Below are 22493 nucleotides of genomic sequence, written 5' to 3'. Positions count from 1 at the left end.
AATCAACCTGCCAAAATATTTTCTTTCTCTTTTAAAATACGTGCATTTCACCAATGAAATAGCTCGGGCGATGATTTCCCTAATAGACACTACAATGTCACATGCCTTTTTCTTGATTTACGAGCGTTATTATCTTCTGCTCATGTAGTTTTAAAATTTCTCAAAGATCTTGTTTTTATCCAGCCTGGCTGTCGGCGGTGAAAATGAGATGAAAGCAGGAAATCATGTTTTAAGATGTTTTTTGTGTGTGTGTGTGTGTGTGTGTGTGTGTGTGTGTGTGTGTGTGACACTTTTGACAAAAACAGGTGCATGAATCCAACGTGCGATAAACACCCTCGTGTAGTAGGTCCTTGGTATTATTTACCTGTTAGTCCTTCCCGACAGCCAGAATGGTTGCGAAAATTTACAATTATGCAAAAAAGGCGACAACTAACAACAGGAAGTGAGCATACTCAAGTAATCTGTGCAAGAGGAGCTCTGTCGACTTGGAGTTTATTTCTCGAGTCGTCAGGAAAAAATAATGCACTATAATTATGTCAAGATACGTTACAAAACTACCCTACTATTTTTTTTTTTTTTATCAAGATCACTAGTGACGGCGTTATCACTTAATAAATGGTACTTCTTCTGAATTTCCAAGGCAAGTCGGTATACCACAAAGAGCATGGCCTTTATCTCGTCATCACTCACACTATACTCCATCGTTTCTCAGCGTGAGTTTCCAGCGGCATAAGGTCATAAGTTGACAAGAGCATGTACAGAACCTCGAACAAGGTTACCTGTCATCTTACATGCAGGGAGCTCCAAGTGGTCCTTACTTTTAAGGCTACCGTTTCTTCGAGGATATAACAGAAAGCATATGGTCAAAGAAAAAAAGCAAGATTGTTGTTAGGTCGTTTTCATTTTGTTTGTTTGTTCGGATGATTTGTTTGTTTTGTGTGTGTTTGTCTTTGCGTTTGTGTGTTTTTCATTAAAGTAAAGGAGAACTCTTCCGGTTAAAGGAAATGAAAAATGTTAGCAAGAAGAAGAAATATCATATCTCACTTTGAAATGGTGAAGAAAGATAATTCACAATTTGGTTGACAGCATGTTGATGGTTGGTTTGTGGGTTTCTTTTTCTTTTCGTACAGTATATGGCACCATGTACAGTGTATTGCACCATCATGGTTTACATTAAATATGAGGACATCTTCTTTAAAATAAATCAACATTTTTCTATCATCATCAATTCCCCTATACTAATAATAAACTACACTGTATCCTCATTGCACCTCACAATATTGCATCATCACCATTACCACTAGTAGGTAGCTACGCGCATGCGCAGAAGCAAGATGAAGTCCCGCACTTAGCTTATACCATATTTACTATTATATATATGTTTTCTAGCGGGGGTATAGTGGGGTAGGAAGGACTTGTATATATCTTATTCCCCCCTTTTTATTGTTTTTTTTTCTATTTCCTGCTGACGTTTCTCACCTGACGGTGTGGATCACATGCAGCTCACGCGCAAGGCAGAACTCGACATTCGCATTTTTCTAGCAACTGAATCATTTGCTGCTGACGGAAGAATACGCAAGATCGTATCATTTCCGTCGTTCTTCAGTCATTTTCTGCGAAGATTCTGGTTGGCAGAATGTACCTTGTGCACATATATAAGTCTGCTTTCTTCAGCATAGTTTAACCTAGCCCGACACAAATGTGTATTTTCAAAGTTAGAAATATTGTCCAGTATACAAGCAAAATACTAGCTGAAAGCGGTGCAGTCGTGGCTACGCAAAGACATTGAGCATTGATTCTGTAACGGTCCAAACGTACGCTCACTGCAGTGTAAGTTTGAATTTCATTGTAATCTGAAGAAAAAGAAACTCGAACGAAACTCAGAAAAAAAAGTGGAAATGCTGTGAATTCGCGGTTGAGTATTTGATGTCCTTGTATTTATTAGATATACATGTATTTATCTGCAGGCTGTGTTAATGTTCGATTAGGCAAAGTCAATTAAGTGAATCATTCTCAATTAAAATTTCGCTATATATCATGATCTTGATATTGATTGAAACAGCATGCAGTGTGGAGAAATGAATGAGATTTGATCGAGGAATACGCTTCCATCGGCTATTGCAGCACACTACTGTGACGTGCTCCGCCCAAAAGAAACATGCGGCATAATACATCGTTCACTTAAGCGACAGTCACAATTTACACGCGTGAAGGCAGATAGTGATAACTGAGTAAATTGTCGATTTCTTGTTCAGGTTTGGGATCAACTGAATTGTCAAACAGAAGAAAATTGACGGTGCTTAGCCTCTGGTGAATATTAATCACAATCTAGGCAAGATTGCCAAGCCAACGTATTTCACAGTGTCTACACAAGTAACTCTGTGATCACAACATCTGACAAGACTTTGTTCAAACTACCCGTAGCTTAACGCTCCCGGCCGTCGGCGTGTGACAGTGAAAGCAGATAATCTGGTGCGTTTTTAGCCTCACCCGCCATGGCGGCGTACACGTTTTATATCGTCCTGCGTTTCGTCACCCTCGCCATCGGCGTCATCATCAACGGTCTCACCCTCGTCCTCATCCTGCACAACGAAAAGTTGCGTGACCAGCGAAACGTCTTCACCTTCAACCTGGCACTGGCAGACTTCACGGCGGCGACGTGCGAGATATTCATTGCCACTTTGGTGAGAAGAAACAGCAAAATACAATTGAAGCATGCTTGAATGTAAATTCATGTTAATAATTATAGATTATTGATTACATGATATGCACGCCAGAGGCTTCATTAGCCCATGAGCAATCAGTACTAGTATCACGAACATAATAAATGTCACTTGTAGAGTTGAGCATTATTTGGAAATGTTGGTAAAACAATTTGTTAATTCACTAATTATAATTTGTGTAGGCAAATTATATATTTAAATCGGTACACTAGTATACAGATATAATATACATAAGTACTAGTATGCACTAATCATATTTAATGAAATATATTCAAACTTTGGTAGATTTTGTTCCCGTCTGTTTTGCTTATATTCAAAATACGTGTACAGCAAACATGTATTTCATTGATTGGTTTTATATCCCTTATACCTGGTTCCATTGATATTGTAGTTAATCTGATGAAGATATGAAATTTATTTTGGCTGTGAGCGACAAACGTGGGGAGACGAGGTCGTGTTTTAAATGTCACCTTACCGGCATCCAAATGAAATATGCAGGATACAGATAACATTCCACAACTGTAGAATTACAGAAATATTGGCACGAATCATAAGCACTATATAGCTTGCTGTTCAATGTCTCATTATAATATTTGACGTAACATAATATTATTGGGAATAGCATATGGATTTATTAGGCGAATACTTATATATATATATATATATATATAATATGTACATATAATTATATTCTATGGTATATATGTATATATATATATATATATATATATATTTCATACATGGCGAAAACTTTGAGCAAAGAAATGTATTATTTAAATTTGAATTTATTTATCATTACAATTGTTGCTGGTCAGTTTTTCCTTGTTTCAAAATATATTTCATACATGTATACATACATAGGCCTACATATATATATATATATATATATATATATATATTTATATATAATTTACTTTGCGATTCATGTGTGACATATTGTGGGAGCCTTTGAATGTTCTTTGCAGAAAATATAGAGTCATATTTTTTAGTGTTGTTCATCATTATCATCATCATCGTCACCATCATATGTTTTGTATATGATGCGTATATATCCATCTTCAGATAGACGGATATAATATCCGATGTTCTTGTGCAAAGGAAAGCAGCAAAGTTAAATCACTTGTCCTTAATTCCTTTCATTTCCATGGAAAATATTGAGAGACGAGTTGCAAAATCAGGAAGAAAACGCTTCAGGACTGAAAGAGACTTCATAGTGTTATGCTATGAATCTACGAATATAGTCCTAAACCTCACACTGAATCAGTGTCTTTTATAGAAGCATTCAAAATATGCAGTGACCTTTCGGAAAGTGACGGAGTGAAGTATCCAATAAAACATGCCTGAACAGCCTTTACTTTAATGTACATGCACTTTCATTATTATGGCACTCACACATAATGCACACAATACGCGCAGAGAGACACTGTGACCACTATTTTGTATTTTGAGTTAATGTCACAAAGAAAACGGTGTCAAGGGCTACGCGGCAGAGGATCACTAGGTCGCATTTAACGTCACGAGTCCTACATCTTGAATGTAAGAGGAGAACACAAGGAGGAAAGGGGGAAGATGGTATTCAATTCTATAAATCCGTCATTCATTAGTTCAATGCGTATACTGCTTAATTATTGGTCTTCACTTTTCTGATAGCGTATTTTCTTTTAATTCATAATGGTATTAGTATTTCTCCTCTTTTGCCTGTTGTACCTTTCGTAATTTCTCAGGCAAGTCCATTAACGATGCAGGATAACACTCAAATGATTTGGCAATAATCTGTTTGTTTGTGTTTGTGTGTGTATATGTCTCTCTGTGTGTGAATATGTGACGGTGTGGCTGTGTGTCTAAGAAGAAATCACTTCTTCAATGAAAAAAAAAAATCACTTTCAGACAAATGAAGGATGCGTCTATTTTTTTCCCTAGCTCCGTGGCATTCTTGCCCTTGCATTTTCTGTTTATTTGTTTGTTTGTTTGTTTGATACGTATGCCTGCTTGGATAATGATATACATTCCGTCATCCCAGTATCTTGCTATTTTGTTTTCTGCAATCATGAGGTATTGCATCATAGACCCACTTTAGTTTATTGTGAGCTCATAAAGCTTTAATAAATACCAGATGCGAAAGAGATTATAAGTTCAGTTGAGGTGAATATTCACTTTGGCGCAACCTCTGATTCTGGCAGAGAAAAATTTGTCCTTGACAGAATGGTGCTTTTAATTTCAGTGTTATTTCTTTCTTTTTTGTTGTTGTTGCTTTCACTAACCGCATGCACCATGCACTTAGAAGTAAATGGGTTGAGTTTGATAAGAAGTTTGAGTTACGGTGGTCAGCCTCACGACACTTAAACGTGACAAAGCCTGCCTGAGGTCTTTTTTTAACCACGATTCAAGCTCTTTTAAACCCAGAGGTAAATAACATTGTTGCTTGGAAAAAAATTGGGTAATATTGACTGTAGAGGATGAGAGCATTGCATTGAATACAATCTAACGCTAAAGATTGATTTTTCCCCAATAACAAACTGAACTTGGAACTTTGGAAGTCGGTCCTATACAGTCAAATCTGTCTGTAGCGGGATATATGTATCATACATTGTCATCATACTCATTGGGAGTGAGTATTACAGTAATATTTACATGACAGTCTGCCATCTGTTATAGCAACCAGTTTCCTAGTCTCGTTAACTATTAAATAGGGTTGTGCAAATACACAAGTACACATAAGCGGACATTTTGTAGTAAATTATCATTTTTTTTCTATCAAACTTATTTGGCACACTTCTGCAACTGCTATATCGGGATGCAAGAGGCTCTCGGTATATAGCATGCCAGACCTATATTCAATAATGTAAGTTTCGAAACAGGGTGTGCAGAGATATGATGGGATGTAGAGATGGAGTTTGGTATAACATCTGTGTTAAAAGTTAGATATGGAAGAAACACTTTAGACTTTGCTCTTCTGATAACGAAGAAAATAATAGTGGTTCTACCAAAATAAACTCCTTTCACCTTAGCATGCCCGCGTATGATGCTGATCGAGACATTTTTCGCTGATTAAACGTGACACTCTTGTTAACTTGATTATTATCAGAATTATGTATCTAAAAAAAGTTAAAGACTTTTTTAGATATTCTCTAGCCATTGTCAAAGAACTGATTAAAAAATGGCGAATCAAGGGGTATCAGAGAGATGTCGTCTCTGTCTCTCATGATTTCTTTTGATTATTTGAAATTCTATTTCGTTTTTGTTGTCTGTTCTAACCATGTTTCTCAATTTTATATTTCACAGAACAAGTCAAGTAAGTGAGCTTAGGACCAATACGAAAAAAATGAAAATCTCGTAGTTTTGAGGTCTTGATAAATAGAAAGAGAGAAAAGAATTCGAAAAAAACTGCTACAGCCAGAAGCAGGTTCTTTGAAAAAAAAATTTTAGATCATACGGAAAATTGTATTAAAGCCTAGGGCAATTTTATTCGTTGACCTTGATGTGCATCGTCACCATTGATGACATCAGAGATACATCTTTTTTTTTCCCAGATTTAAACACAATCATTTTGCAGCTCTTCGTATTACCAATGTTCCAAGTAATAAGAAACATGGACACCAAATCGTATTTTAAGGGGAGCTCTTGATTTTGTTCTTTTGTCCGTAATAACTAGGTCACCCCATTTTCTGGCCTCAGAAAAGTTCCATATAGTATATGAATAGTCGGTTCACACGCAATAGAAATGTTCTTCCCTAAGAATATACTAGACATTTACTTTACTTGATCTCTATGCAGAAGGTCAAAGCAAAAAGGATCACAATCTTTTTAAACCGTAAACATGGACTAATATCATATACGTGCGCGGCGTCTCACGTTGAGTGTAAACAAGGAAGAAGTATAAGGTTTCAGACAAATAATGATAAACTTTGCCATCCTTAATCTTCAAGCTTTCAGCCTACTGCCTTCTTCAGGATCTATCAAGAGAACATAGATTTACAGCAATAGTCTAAATAGCAGGATGCGCCATAATATTAGTCAATATCATGCAGTGCAATCATATATGATTTTTGAAAACATTGAGATGATGTCATACATTGTATATTCATAATAATACTCCTAAAATAATAGCTTTGCACAAAGCAATATAATACACCATCACCTATGTATTATGATTCACTTTTGACCGTGAACACCATTATTTTGTGTTTTGTTACTGACTAAGGGCATATTTTTCATTGTAATCTTTAAAAAATGCTATATGATTTTTTCAATATCTATTGAAATAGGTATGTCTGCTGCATGATCGGATTGTATGACGAAAAAAAAAAAGACTGTGATGATGCCGCATCATTATTTTAACACTTCTGTCAACAGTGGTCGACAGATCGTGAGTCTGTATATCGAACAGAAGCTCGTGAGTATTGCTGTGATACAAGACGAGCCAGATCAGCACAAAAAATTATTCCCCAGGTAGCTTCACACACAACCATTATCCTACTTATATTACCTATATACCTGATCCAAAACTGAACGTAATTCAGAAGTTTATAGGATACGTTCCACTTACTATAATCATTTTATTTGTCAGCATTCGATGTGTTGACTTCTATAACATTACATCGGAAACATATAATCATAAATAAGGTGCAAAGTATGTTCACTGTAACGTGGAAGCATGATACAGGATATTTGAATTTATTTTTTAGGATGCACAACATATTCTGATTACAAGGTGACGTACGAGTATATTTTTGTGTATATTTGTTACGGACAATATCATTTCAATATTTCCCAGAATTATAATTATAGTACTGTATAATATCACATTTATATTGTAGCACATTATGTCATGTAGGCTATCATTGTATTAAAGATTATGGGCATAATATTAAAGATTAAACATTTCAGAGCAACGTCCGTTTGAAACTTACATTGTATATGATTTCCCCCACATATCATATTAATTAATACTAGTATCAGGGCTGGCGGAATCGGGGGGGGGGGGGGGGAGGGCTGCTCCCCCCCCCCCCCCAACTTGACTTTAAGAGACCGATAAAGGATTTTTTTTCGTTAAATTGTATCACATGATTGTTGCACCTTGTCTTCACTTATGTAGTCAGTTTTGGGGGGTCATCCCACGAGACCGACACCTACGAGTCATACAGCCCACGAGTTCGACATTGATAACAGGTCCATGAGTAATACAGCTCTCGAGTCATACAGCCCATGAGTTCGACAGATAATACGGACTTAATGTGTCGGTCTCGTGGGCCTTGTTAGCTTAGTGTCGAACTCATGGGCTGTATGACTCGTGAGCTGTATATCTCATGGGCTGTATGACTTGTGAGCTGTATGACTCGTGGACTGTATGACTCATATTGGTGTCGGTCTCGTGACATGCATCCAGTTTTTGTCCTGTTATCTAAGAATCAAGTTATGTATTCATTTTTTTTTTTGGGGGGGGGAGGGGGTGTTCGGAAAAAAAAATCAAACAGTAAACCAAACCAATCTGAAGGTGAAAGAGTCGTCAATCCCAACAACGATGGCCTTGATGGCACATAATTATGCAGATTAGAAGTCATGATATCAACCCACCAACACCCTGTGATAACCTTTATACAAAGTTAATATCTTCACAAGATTTCCTCATTTTTGTGATAAAAAGATTTGATTATGCTATTTTCCTGACACTTTCCGCTAAGAACATCAGAAAATAAGACCTTGTGAGTCTTTAACAAAGTGTGAATGAAAACAAAAACAATATCAGAATGTCGGGGGGGGGGAGGGACGTCAAAATTCCGGTTTCGTTTGGCTACATAGATATGGTAAGTAGTTTGTTTGCCTGTTTGTTTCCATATTTCATGCATTGCATGATACCAATCATACTGTATATGATGACAACCTTGCCAGTACTTAGAGCTTATTTCTACAATATTGGTTGAAGGAGACTGTCTCAGCATGCGTACGTACAAAAGAGCTTATTAATCTATACAGCTATTCACGTCTGACGACACTCGTCGAAATAATCCATCAGGCTTAGCTTGACGGATGGCCGCGGGAAAGATGAGGTCGATGGGTGCGGATAACATCAAAGTGACCCCTCTCCTTCACATCCCCCCCCCCTCCACACACACACACACAAACAATCTCTCTCCTTCTTCCTTGCTTTCTTTTCTCTTTTCTTCTTCAACATTTCTCTATGCTTCTGTTTTCTCTCTTTCACATAATACAGTCGCAGAAAAAAAAAACAATCAAATTTTCATTAACTCAGGAAGATTCACTTGAATGGCTTTTATCGTTCATTAGGCTAACACTTTCATCCATTCAACCCTGCGACACTGGCTGGCATACAAAACAAATACAAATAAGCAAATCTCTCCCTCTCTCTCTCTCTCTCTCTCTCTCTCTCTCTTCGTAAAGGAACGGAAAAGAATGAAAGATGGAAATAAAATAGTTTATACATTCTCTTTCGTGAACTTATCCAATCCCCAATACTTTCTTCTGTTGCTTTATATTCCTTCATCCGTTTCTTCCCTCTTGTCGCTGTCGTTTGTTCCGGGTGCAGACACCTACGAATCATACAATCCACGAGTCATAGGCCCATGAGTTCGACACTAAGCAAACAAGGCCCACGAGACCGACATACGAAAGCCCTGTGTTGTATCTGTCGAACTTGTGGGCTGTTTTTTGCCTAGTGTTAAACACTTCTGATGAGGTATATTCTAGATTTTTTCTTTTCTTTTTTTTAGCAGAAGTTATCAACGGCGTGATCTGCTTTCGAATGGTCACATGAGATCACCTGCCAGTAATTCACAGATCGTATGGACTCTAGGGCAGAACGTTGGCATTGTGTATTCAATAAATTTTCTTATTTTAAAAGTCCATAGAAATGACACATCAATAACGATTAAGGAGATTTGCAGAATTTTGTTTGGAGCAAGTGGTATCAATCATCAGTCCCTCTTTCTCTCCCTTCCTCCCTCCCTCTACCTCTAACCGTCCCACCCTTCCCCCATAGCATTTTACCGTGCGTTCATCACGTTAAAAATTTAAGCTAGTTATCTAGCGCATAGTTTGAATTCAGCTTTGATTATGTCCGTGGTGGAAAAGAAAAACACCCAATATAATATGACAGGCAGTGGGGGTTGTAATGAGCAGGGAAGATATACATGTACAAAGAGAGAGGGAACACACACGTCATGTGTATATACCATATAAATGATGTGCAATTTGATATTTAACCCATCCGTTGAGAAAGACAGATGTCCATGATATGCATACTAGTTTATTGCCAATAATTATCGCAGGTAGCTCTTCCTCCTAATTAGAACCCTCCAATTCTCCATAAAACTAGCTTACAGCATTGATTTTTATTCCAGTCACACAGTTTTACCCCCATTATTGGCAACCTGCATGCACACAACATCTGTAGAGTCTCAGATAGTCTAGTCCTGGGACTGAGTGAGTTAATTCGAGTATCTAGTTGTATGTTTTTGTATTGTATCCGGTGTCAGCTTAGGTTTCGTCTGAATACGCGGCAAAGTGAATATTTCCAATTGAGGGTCACTCCACGCAAGAGAGAATATTATAAGTATTGTGACTGTCGAAGCGTATTTTTTTAAATATAATTTTTGTTCACTTCAACGTTTTGCTGCCATAGCAACGACTTACACGTAGTTCTACATAACAGAGAAGGAAGTAAAAGAACAAACAACAAGGATACCACGCAAATGTAGAGCAGGGCAGGAGGAAGGCCACCCTTCAGTCTAATCTGACACACTTTTCAAGTTTTTTGAAGGCTCGAGACAAACTGCATGAAGCGCGCGAAGGAACAAATCCAAGCCCGGATGTATTATTGTCACACTTGCGCACGAAAGGATGCGAGTGTTAATAAATAGTAAAACGAATAAGGCTTACAAAATAATATGTCCTTTCTTGGCCTCACTCCCTCTCCTTCATGTTATCCCACCTTCCTGCTTCTCCCAGTCGCTCCCTCAGACTCTCTCATACTCCATCGCTTTCTCTGCCCCCCCCCCTCTCTCTCTCTCTGTGAGCAAATGGTAACGCCACGATATCATTTTTTCAAAGAATTGCAGTACCAAGAGCAACGATGGTTAAAAATAGCATTACAACATAATACTTCTTAGGAGGGTGTGGTAAAGTTTTGAGAGATATTTATCTGCAAGGAAGCGGGAAAATAGGATATATGCATAGTCATTCGCAATCTACATCGTCAGCCTACTTTGAAAATAGCTGTTACTCTGAGCAGGTGTTTAAAAAGACGTTAGGAGCACAATATTCATGATATGCAGGCATATACCTGCCAAAAAGACCAGGTCAGTACTAAAAATTCTACGGATTCATTTGATTATGGGATTATTGGCCGCTATCAACATAATAGTCTGTAGATTATGAGAAGGTCTACAGCGTAAATGCACGTGAGATCGTCCTCGTGCATGCCAACGACCTTTAATCAATAACAAACGCATAACCTATGCTAACACGCTCACAGACAAGGTAGGGGGCCAACGCGTTTAGTTTGTCGCACTTGTTAATAGTCCATGGATTTGATTCAAACCGTCCTATGTACTTCATTCAGCAACCTTCGGGTGTGAAATTTGTTACATTGTATGCCGGCCTACTTTTTTATTCAAATACGTAGCCTTCGTCCAAGTACCTTTCCCTTTAATAATTGCAAGCGAGCAGAGAGTAATTTGGAGATCCTTTAGGTTACCTTGCATTACCGAATTTCTCTACGAGCGTATAGCAAAAATCACAACAAAAGAGAAGAGCTTTGCTCAAAGATCTCGTGCATGATACATTAAATTGAGACTGAAGGCCGATGAGCAAAAGTAGCAACCCCATTGGTCGAGGTGACTGATTGTATTATTCAGTAGGACGGAGCTACTTTTCTTTTTTTCAGGCTTGTTAATAGTAATCACATTCCCAAGCCTAAAAATGTGCTCGGCGTTGGCTCGCTTTGCTCAAGGGTATCAGTGCCACCGGCGTGAGGGTCCCCGCAAAAGACTAGCAGGTGCCACGTTCTTGCTCTTCATTTCAAACTATTGAATAAAAGCAGGCTTTCATTGCTATCATTATGATATAGGACCATTATTCATTATAGTGATCTCCGAGCGTACACAAAGCCCTTGCAAAGTCTGCATTTGAAAATTAAAGGTGATGTTATTCATGTTTTTTATAATAATCAAAGGTGGGAAACCACCTTTTGTTAGAATCGCTTTGTTTTACTTTGTTTTTAGCAAATTCAAAACCGATTTTCATCAAATGAACTTTGACTTCATTTTAGAATATATTGTACGTTCTTTAACATTACGTAAAGTGGTTTCTAAGTATCTTGCAAACAGTTAAAGGCTGAATCTTCACCTCATCCAATACTAGATGCAATCCCTTTAGAAACATAAAATGTATATGAACGTGGCCTCGTCATATTATGAAAAACGTCAATAACAGTTTTTTTACGTCGTGAATACTAGTATGCCGATCGTATTCATTATGAGTCCTTGTGAGAACCAAACATAGAGAGGCGACACGCGCATAACCCTCACAAGTCCACTACTGCTCAATGTCAATAAATATCTCACGAAGAATGGCTTCCTCAAACAATGAGGGGGTTAATGCATCGCTCTTCCGATACCAAACAGCTTCATGCACTGTTCCTGAATATCGCGTATTCGTTGAAGACACACAAAGATAAGTGAAATTGAGTTTGTATACATAGATATTGTGTTTGTGCGTGGTTTGAGGTAAAGTGATAGACGGAAGAATAATTATGTGCCTTTGATGAAATACGCGGGGTTTCAAAGTTTTATTTTCCGAAGTAAATGAATTGTTGTTCAAATGAACTGTTGATACAATTCATGTACCACACGCTGAAAAAGATATATCTCCTTTCTTTATAAAATTTATCACCACATCAGTTTAATAGTGTGTTTGTCTTTGATGAAGGTAGGGCTTCGGTGGAAATTTTTACATGTATATATGTCTGCTTGTTCCGTGAGAAATTGAATCATTTCTATATCATCTATAAAAAGTCAAATACGATTGTAAAGTCTATAGACAAGCAAAGACAGTGATCATATAGATCTTGAAGAGAAAATGAGAGGTTGTGACCCTTTACATGTTGATTTTTGCTTACCTTCGAATTCCCCTCTCACGACTGGTGAGAGCACAATGAAATTAGACAATTAGATACACGTTTCGAATTGAAGAGTTAATTGAATCATCACACCTAGGTATGGGAATGGTTTGTGCGTGGACACCGGTAACGAGAAATTTTGGGACAGGAAGACAAGTTAAACTATAATAAATATGAAAAGGGAAAACCAAGGTCGGAAAAGATCAAATAAAATTGCGGGTCCTAGTGAGAACACTGTATACACGGTATAGTTGAGGTATGACATCAATATGATTTACAATTAAATTGACTTCGTTCAAACACACACAAACAATGGATGACCTAAAAGGAGAAAAAAATGGAGACAGGAGTTGTTCAAACATTATACAAATTGGAAATTACGTTTACCTCTCTTATAATTATTAAAAAAAAACAAGAGATATATTCTTCTGCGAAAATAGGGCACTCGTATTATACGAATTCCTTTGACAGAAATTAAAGTGTAACTTTCTCCAAATAAAAAAAAATATAAACTCAAGGTGAATTACGTTTCATTTGTTTGCTCTTCCGCGTTGTCAAGCTTAATTTGACATCTCCAGAGGAAAGGGGGAAAAAAGGAAACAACTGACATTGAAGTGTCCACAGTTTGAAAAGAAATATATTGAATTGATGGAATAATTATTCTTCTCTTCTACTCGCACTAACCGTCGCTGCTCATTTTATCTTCTCCCTTCATTATTTCTATTCCATCTCACTAATTTCTTCCCTTTCGCACACTTAACAGTAGCGGGTCATTTTATTGATCGAAAACTAAATCCAGTATTTTTTTTTTTTGTCTTTCTGTTGGCCTGTTCAGTTGTGCAAACTGCTGTCCAAAGGAGCCAGTTAGTTACAAAAATCAAAGTATATATAGTTAGAGAGTGAATAAAACAACACAATATGTACGCATATAATGTAAACAAAACACATTTATCAGAATATCAATACCATGATGAGATGCTGGCAGAAACCGAGATATTCACGCGCACCCAAGAGTTAATGCAGAAATGTTAAAAGAGGACGTAATGCGAAAGAAACCCTCCGGCACTCATGCATTAAATGCACACAGACGTTCACATTTCTGGAGTCATCCAGCGAATTCGACGCTCACGAGTCATACGGCCCACGAACTAGACGTAAAAAAAGTTGCACGAGTCATAGAAGCACAGTAGTCATTTAGCCGATACGAGCTAGACACCAATTAGGGCTCTGTTATGTAAAACAGGCTCAATACATTAGCTAGACACTAAGCATGCTAAGTAAAACAGGTCCCTGAGCTTGGCACATTATGGGCAAATAAGACTCATGAGGTGGACACCAGGCAATTAAGGCCCACTAGCTCGACACTATATGCAGTGATGTACAGTAGAGCTCGTTTGCCTCTTTTACATATCAATGTCGAGCTCGTGGGCATTGTTTGCCTGGTGTCTAGTTCATGGGCCTTATTTACCTAGTGTCTTGTAGCTCGTGGACCGTAGGCCTATAGTTAGTACTGTATAGGCCAATTTTAGTGTATAGCTCTTTGGCTGTATTACTCGTGAGTCATAACTCGTGGACTGTATGACTTGATGGGCAGTTCGGCTCGCGGGCTGTGTGACTCGTGGGCTGTGTGACTCGTGGGTTCATGTCGAGCTCGTCTATAGTGCATCCACATTTCTTCCTCTTAAAAATCAAGAGAAATTAAATTGTAAACATTTGCAATATTCATGGAAAGTATGGAGAGATATGCTATTCTGATCATTCAAAATAGCGCTTGAACAAGATAGCAAGAATGTCAGTAAACGTGCGTAATCTATTTTGTAATAATAATTGTATTTTGTCCGAGGAAGGGGTAGGCCTATTTGCTGGGGACACTCCATGAAATATTGTGTTCTATAGTATACATATAATACACAACATTGAGGTCATTAGTAAGAATTACCCGCATCACAAGGTACCTGTAAAGTGGAACAGTCTAATTTGATTGTCTACCACGCCCGCAGGTGATAGCCTAGGTCGTTTTGACTGTTTCGAAGATACGACACATGAATGATTATACAGTGTGTATCGAAAAAAAAAAGTAATACAATTTTGGAGGGCTGCCATTTCATACTTGTCAGCTATGGAGAGCACTAGTTGTGAGGAAATAAGAACTCTTCCTCTTTCCATTGATACCTATGTTGACAAATGTTATGCAAGACTGAGCACATGAACCTTAAAGACAACAACGACAACTTGCCAAGTGTGAGTGTCACATGTCATGAAGGAACAACGAATGTCTCACTGAGTGGATGAGATCTGTCAATGGCCCTGTTTCATAAAGCTATTCGTAAAGTTACGAACGACTTACGAACGACTGGTGATCAGTTCTGATGTGCTATACTTATCAGTATTTCAATAATTCAGCACAAGAACTGATCATTAGTCATTCGTAAGTCGTTCGTAACTTTACGAACAGCTTTATGAAACACCCCAATGAAAGTGACCAAATAAACAGGCCAGCCTTTACGAATGCAGGTTTGCCTTTATTGTTTCCAGGGTTTCTTCTAACATTTTATCGTCCATAATCTTTAACATGGCCACCTGTCCGATAACGTGGTCAATCCTAAAAGGCCAACCCACACAGTCCATTTTTCTCTGTTCGCATTATTCAACACGTAGCTCGTAGCGAGCGACAAACCGTGTCTTGAATAGGGCCTATGAAGAGAGAAAATGGATAATGGGTTAGCCTTTGTGGGAATGACCAAGTTGGCCATGTTGAAGGTGTGATGGACCCTAAACACAAGCCTGCAGTCATGCAGGCTGGCCTGTCAATTTTACCACTTTCATTTAGATCCCATCCATTCCATGAGACATTCATTGTTCCTTCATGTGACACTCAAACTTGGAAAAAGTGCAATATGTCATTATTGTGCTCAGTCATGCATGACATCTGTCAACATAATTAGGCACCAATGAAAAGAGGAAGAGTTCTTCTTTACTCACAACAAACGGTGTGCTCTCCGTAGCTGACAAACGGTAGCCCTCCAAAGTTGGATTACCATTTGATACGCTCTGTACAGATACAGCCGGAACAAAATCGTGTGTATTATTTGTTTTATAAAATGATGAAGCAGATTCCTGTCGTCGAAAGATTATTTCAAAATGTAGGCGATTTAGATTTCGCGGCAGCCATTTTCGCGAGTAAGCAACACGATGATATCACGGCCAGTGAACATGATGAAAATCGCGACGTGAAAGTGATAATGACCGATCATTACACTTATGACCCGACATAAGCAAATCAATGATTTTATAATTCAGGTTATGTTTGTTTTCCAGTAGTTCCATAGATACTTAATCGTTTTGTAATTTATATGCAAGAACACAATATAGATATTTCATGCTCTTTTCCACTTGTGGCTATTTTGGCTCTTTTTGGAAAAGGAATGGCCTCAGTTTCTAGTGGTGTGCAACCATGATGACGTGTTTGCAGCGGTGTTGATGAAATTGGGGATCTTGGGCGTTTCGTTCTTTTTGGGCCACCCTGTATATATGTTTGAAGGGATTTGATGTATTTATTTAACCTTATAATAGGGAATATTAGAGGGTTTATTTAGTTATGTTATGTTTGATATTATTGGTTGTTATGCTAACTGAGACTCATGTTAGTTATTTGGGTGTGTGTGTGTGTGTGTGAGTGTGTGTGTTATTGTGAATTTTCTGATATAAGTTTTGTTTGTAGTATTATGCTATATTTTTTTGTACATTTAAAATTGGGAGCTGAGAAGGGTTGAAGTAATTTGATTTATATAGGGTTATAAAGAATTGATATATTGTATATGTATTGTGTAATAGATTTGTAGGGTGTTGCTTGTTTTCATTGTGCTTATCATACACGTAATTATGTAATTGTGATGTAAACTATGTGAACTGTTACGATCATTTTGTTGCAATGTAATGCCAGTGGAAGCCAAATTTCTATGTCTGACATAGACCAATAAAGAATTAATGAATGAATGAATGAATTTTGGTGTGGTCAAAAATAGTATTGAGATTTAAAATAATCTTTTTATTCCTACGACGCTCTCAGTACGCTTCATTCCCGCTTTAGTTACGCTTTTTCCGCTTTAGCTACGCTGTTCCTACTCCTTCCCAGACTCAATTAATCACGTCTTCCGTTCTCGCCGCTCTAAAAGGGGACGCAGCCGATACGCTGGAAAAATCGCAACCAAAATGTCTGCCAGAAGATCAAAGAGATCGAGAGGCAAAACTGTTGATGAGGAGGAGGACATTGTTGCTGCACCTGTTGAGGCAGAATATGAAGAAAGAGCTCAAATTTTCGAAGAAGAGACGAAGAAAACGAAGAGAAGAAAGCAGCGAAGCAGCTACACAAAGGGCGAAGAAAGAGAGACTGCACGTGATGCTAAAAGAAGAGGAAGAAGAGGACATCGTAGAATTATGAAGAATATGAAATCATCTACTTACTGGAGGAAGACGGACTATAAAAGCTCGGACATCAAGAAAAAGCCTTGGAAAGATCAACAAGTCTTTAACAATGCATTGCTGCAAAAGAATCGTGAGTTGAGGAGCCTCTTCGAGGTCCACAGTATATTTCTTTGGTTCTGCATGCTAATAAGTTGACTGACTATAAGGATCGACAGTCGAATCGGGGTACATTGGGGCACATCGGGCACTTTTCAGCTCTCTGGATGGGGTAACAGCGTGATAAGATCGTATAGATCGTTCAAAGCGTAAATACAGCGTGCATCGATCGGATAACATCGGCAACATCGCACTGACAGCGTAGCTGCATCGTTCTAAAGCGTAACTGCAGCGGCAGGGATTGCAATTGTCTCATTCCCGATCATCGTAGTAAAAGCGTAGCAAGCACGTGATAGTCGTTACTTCAGCGTTCTTAGAGCGTTCTAACATCGTACTGTGTCCAGATCTGAATTCTGAAATGTTAATTCTGGTAGAACATTGATTTCTTTTTCAATTGATATTTCGAAAAAAAGAAATCCTGAACTTTATCCCAACAGAATGCTATTTTGGTTCTTCTAATTAATTGCCTATTAGTGATCCCTTTGTCGTGTAAATGTCAAATAATTTTTGTTTTATAGCCATGTATTCCTTTGTGTATGTGTGTGTGTGAGGGGGGGGGGTTACGCACGAACATAAAAGGGGCATGCCTAGTATTGCCCATTTATATTTTCCACTTGGAGAATCCACGTAATGCTTTAATATACAATTATTAGCGTCCATCTCCTGTTTTTGAAGTTATTACACGACTTGAAGGGGGTATGAAAACATGAAAGAATGCCAGAAGGATCAAAACAGGAAGAAAGAAAGAAAATAAATGAGTAAAACCAGAAGGCGTGCCGTCGCGACAAAAGGGATCATTATGTCTATATATGCTTGAGGTGTTTCAAAGTTTGTTTGAGACGGTATAATTAAGACATGCCTACAATCTCTCCTGGCAATGGCCAAGGGCGTATACGATGATCTGCTTCACTTGAGGATGAACACACCGGATTCTCGTGAAAGCCGCGTGTTGCCATGACAACTTCCCGAATCCTGAGTGTCTCAATTCAGCAGAGAAGACAAGAATTCCCCCAGTCTAAAAGACTACTCAGTATCACGTTCTTAAAATAGAAACACAAACACACACACACACATACACACACACACACACTCATACAAACACATACAGCCTCGTACTTTCGTTCTAAGATCATTAAAAAACAAAATTATCTCTCTATCTCTCTTTTTATCTATACCTTTAAAGGCCTACGTATATCTTTCTACCTATTAGTTTGATTGAGGATCTACCTGCTTGAGTTGTCTCTCTCCCTCTCTCTATCTGAATTATAAGCTTTCATGTTTGACTTTTAAAGTAACATTATTTGCACTTGCAGCTACTGATTCGTCTGCTGGAGCAGTACAATCAATTTTTCTTCTCTTTTGTGTGTGTGTGTGTTTTTAGGCAGAAAACAATAATATTCTATTGACTCTGAAATATGAAATGTGGATGTCTATTTTTAGCTCCAACCTTCGCGGACAATATGCACTAGGCCTGCCAATATCATTTTTTCCTTTTTTTTCTTCTGCTCTGATTCTGCACTCAAATTTCTGCAATTATTTTAAAACATGTGCCAATTAGACACGAGATCACCACAATTTTTTTCTCCAAGACCCTAATCTTATATACCTCCCCGCCCCCTCCCATCATTAGAGCCTTCACTACGCTCGAGTACTCTTTTCTGGGGAAATCCTTTTGCACTCAATTTGAATGAAAAACAATGAGGAGGTATTACTACATTCTGTCATACTCTACTCATCAATTAGAGAAAGCACCACTCTTCTTAATATGTCATGCATATTCCACACGCGCATTCGCATCAAGCCCGCTTAGAAGACATCCACAAGTGCTTTTTAGCAAGAGCTCAGATAATGGCACAGGTTAAAAGGATTAGCGTGTGCCAGGGAGTGTGGGTTGAACCTTGCCCGGGGCTTTTAATCCGTAGACACGATGTTATTGTATTACTCGCTTTTTTTCTAAACGAAATGAATATTATATGGATATCCATGGTGTTGCTGGGATCACTCTTTTTCAGTTCTTTTTATTTATAATATGTGTATGTTTAAAATAACGAGTACGTAAGTAATTACAATAACGATGCTGCTGTTTGCTATGGTACGGCTTCAAATCAAATGATAATTAGCTACTATATTATCATACTTCTATGATGCCAAATATAGTCACTTCCACCAAATGTTCAAATTCATTTTACGAACGAGAAGAGCCTTGGACATTAATCTTGACCCTCGAGACCCGTTCATGTTTGTTTGTTTGTTTGTTTGTTGTTTTTTGTTTGTTTGTTTGTTTGTTTGATTACTTTTGTGTCTACGGATGGTCGGTTTAAATCCATGGCGATGTAATGCACTAATCTCCTGCCTTTCGCTCATATCCTTCTGCCCATCCTGCAGCCGTACAAACCCGTGGTCATCGCACTGAAGCTGATCTTTCACTGCGCCCTGCTCGTCTCCGTGCTCAGCGTCCTCGCCGTGGCTTGCTTCCGCTTCATCGCCATCTCCGTCGACCCGTTCGGCCACCGCATGATCCTCACCACTCGACGATGCATCGCCGGTAGCGCCCTAATGTGGTTGCTCCTGGTCGGTCCGCTCATGATCATAAAGTATACCACCGACTCCTACAGCACCGTTCTCCTACTCATCAACCCGATCATCATGTTCTCCAGCCTGGCCATCACCGCCATGTGTTACGTCATGACGTATCGTGATATCTCGTCGGCAGGTTCTGGCGAGGCCGGTATTGGCGGCACCGACCAGCTTAAGGGCCGCCAAAGGGGAGAACAGGAAGGTACAGGCCTACATGTTCGTTAGTTTCTTCTTCTTTCTTTTTTTCTCGGAAAAAAAAGACAGTCAGGTTCATTTATGACGGTAGAATGTCATTTTTGTTGTGTGTGTATGTGTGAGTAAGTGTGTGTGTGTGTCTGTGTTTGTTTGTCTGTTTTGTTTTGCCTGTTTGTTTTTTGGGAAAAAGACAGAGTTTGAAAAAAAGACAATAGCACATGACGGCAAATTCATTCGTTTTGTTTTTCAAAGTCAAATGACAAAATGAGGGGACACCAGGTAGAATCCTGTAGTCTCTCTTTTCTCCGTATAACACTTGATCTGAAGCCACCTTGATTATAACTAAAACGCTGACGCCTAATTATCATCAATACAGCATGAAATTACTAATCATGAAATCTTGAAATTACTAATTCAGAGACCTACCTACTTCTTCAGAAAACTATGATTATGAAATTACATGACCATGAATCGATCCATTGTCGCACCGTCCCCATTATCTTTCGTAATCACTGGTAATGGATCTGTCATCTCCATTACTACACGGTGTTGTTAATCTCTGGTTAAGGTTTTGGGTGTACGATACCTGTCATGCACCGAAGTTTCACAATGTTCCGTTCTAAAAACACTCATACGATTGTATGTATTATTTGAGGATTAACGGCTTCAGTAGACATGTAAAGAGTGACGAATAGACTTATTTTATGTGAATTCCACTCCTATTTTCTGAATAGGAATTCTTAGAGGAACGGTTTCGAGAAGAGTTGATCGCAAAATATGTTTGTAAAAGAGAATATTCTTTCTATGAATGAATAAATTCCGATTTGCCTCTCCGTAATACACACAAATTCTCCTGTCTCCTTGTCATCACGTCCAAGGTCCTTCGTACCTTTGTTGTCATCACTCTGACAAGCTGCGTGTGCTGGATCGTGCACTGTTTCCACGACATCCTCCAGATCTACTCCATCTGGTACGACAACATCGACGCCGTCAGCAACATCCTCGTCGCCGTCAACTTCGTCCTCGATCCGTCATCTACTGGTGGCGGCTGGACGAGTTCCGCGCCGTCCTCGTCAAGGCCGTACGTCGCACTGGCATCGGACGTCGGATCCGAAAATTGCGGGGGCCGTGTCGGGGACTCTAGCAGCGGTAGCAGCGTCACTGACTCGGGGAAGGTGTTCAGCGTCTCCGAGAAATACAATACCGTGATGTCATCAGCCCTGGAAGTCTCAGACGCTTGATTTTGAAAGAAAAAAGAAAAAAGATTTTTTTTTTTTCAACCACGTAGATAATGTGTGGCCCATTTCCACAATAATGTCTGAAAAATTTGCTGAGTATTGACTTTCGGATTTAAATATACTCATCAGTTTCTACAGATTTGATTTTCCACAAATTGATAACAAATGCAAGTAATTTGGTAAGAAAGCAGGCCCACCAATAAAAAGATGGGCTCTTGATACCGGATGCGGTAGAAAATCACTAAAGGTATATGTCATCTTCGCATTTTGAGACTTTGAAATTCGGAGTGGGGGTATAGCTTGGATAATATTTCAAATTAAGATGATAATTATAAACAAACCTTGGTTTCTTTATCCGCTGTATAGATAAACGATTAAAAGATGTTACTAAAGTATTCATGAGAAGTGCATATGCTAATTCAATTTCAGTGAGTGAATTCTAAATGAATGCCCTTGGCTTAATTCTATTCAAAGTCAGTGGCGGATCCAGAGGGGGACGCAACCGGCGCACGCCCCCCCCCCTTTATTTTTCGTTAAAAACAAAAGAAATAGAAAGTAAAAATGAAATGAAACCCGGAAGTGGCACCAGAAATATAACTGGCGCACTCCCCCCCCCCCCCCCTTACAGAATTCCTGGATCCGCCCCTGAAAGTCATCATGTCTTAGCAATGACGATGATGGGGGGGGGGGGGGGTTAATTGTTCAATCTTATCGCAAGATCATCACAGTCGATGAATAATAGATAAAGTGGATGTCAATCTACGCCAATCGGGTGTACATCACGAGACCGACACCCACGAGTCATACAGCTCACAAGTCGTACAGCCCATGAGTATTATACAGCTCAGGAGTCATACAGCCCATTAGTTCGACACTATAAGCTATGCCAAGGCCCACGAGACCGACACATTAAACCCCGTGTTGTATCTGTCGAACTCGTGGGCTGTTTTTATCTAAGGTGTCGAACTCATGGGCTTTATTTGCCTAGTGTCGAACTCATGGGCTGTACGACTCTTGAGCTGTGTGGCTCATGGACCTCTTTTC

At 38.8% G+C, this 22493-nt stretch overlaps 1 pseudogene; it reads left to right on the top strand.

The window, feature by feature from the left end:
- The first annotated feature begins 2495 nt into the window (after positions 1–2495).
- Positions 2496–21452, top strand: LOC139730056 (uncharacterized; annotated as a pseudogene).
- Positions 21453–22493: the final 1041 nt, after the last annotated feature.

This window comes from Diadema antillarum, unplaced genomic scaffold (genome assembly GCF_040938485.1).
Source record: "Diadema antillarum isolate AM-2024a unplaced genomic scaffold, OU_Dant_1.0 seq00000288_RagTag, whole genome shotgun sequence".
Classification (NCBI taxonomy): Eukaryota; Metazoa; Echinodermata; class Echinoidea; order Diadematoida; family Diadematidae; genus Diadema; species Diadema antillarum.
Note: the sequence above shows the minus strand (reverse complement) of the source record. Positions and strands in the feature narration are given on the sequence as shown.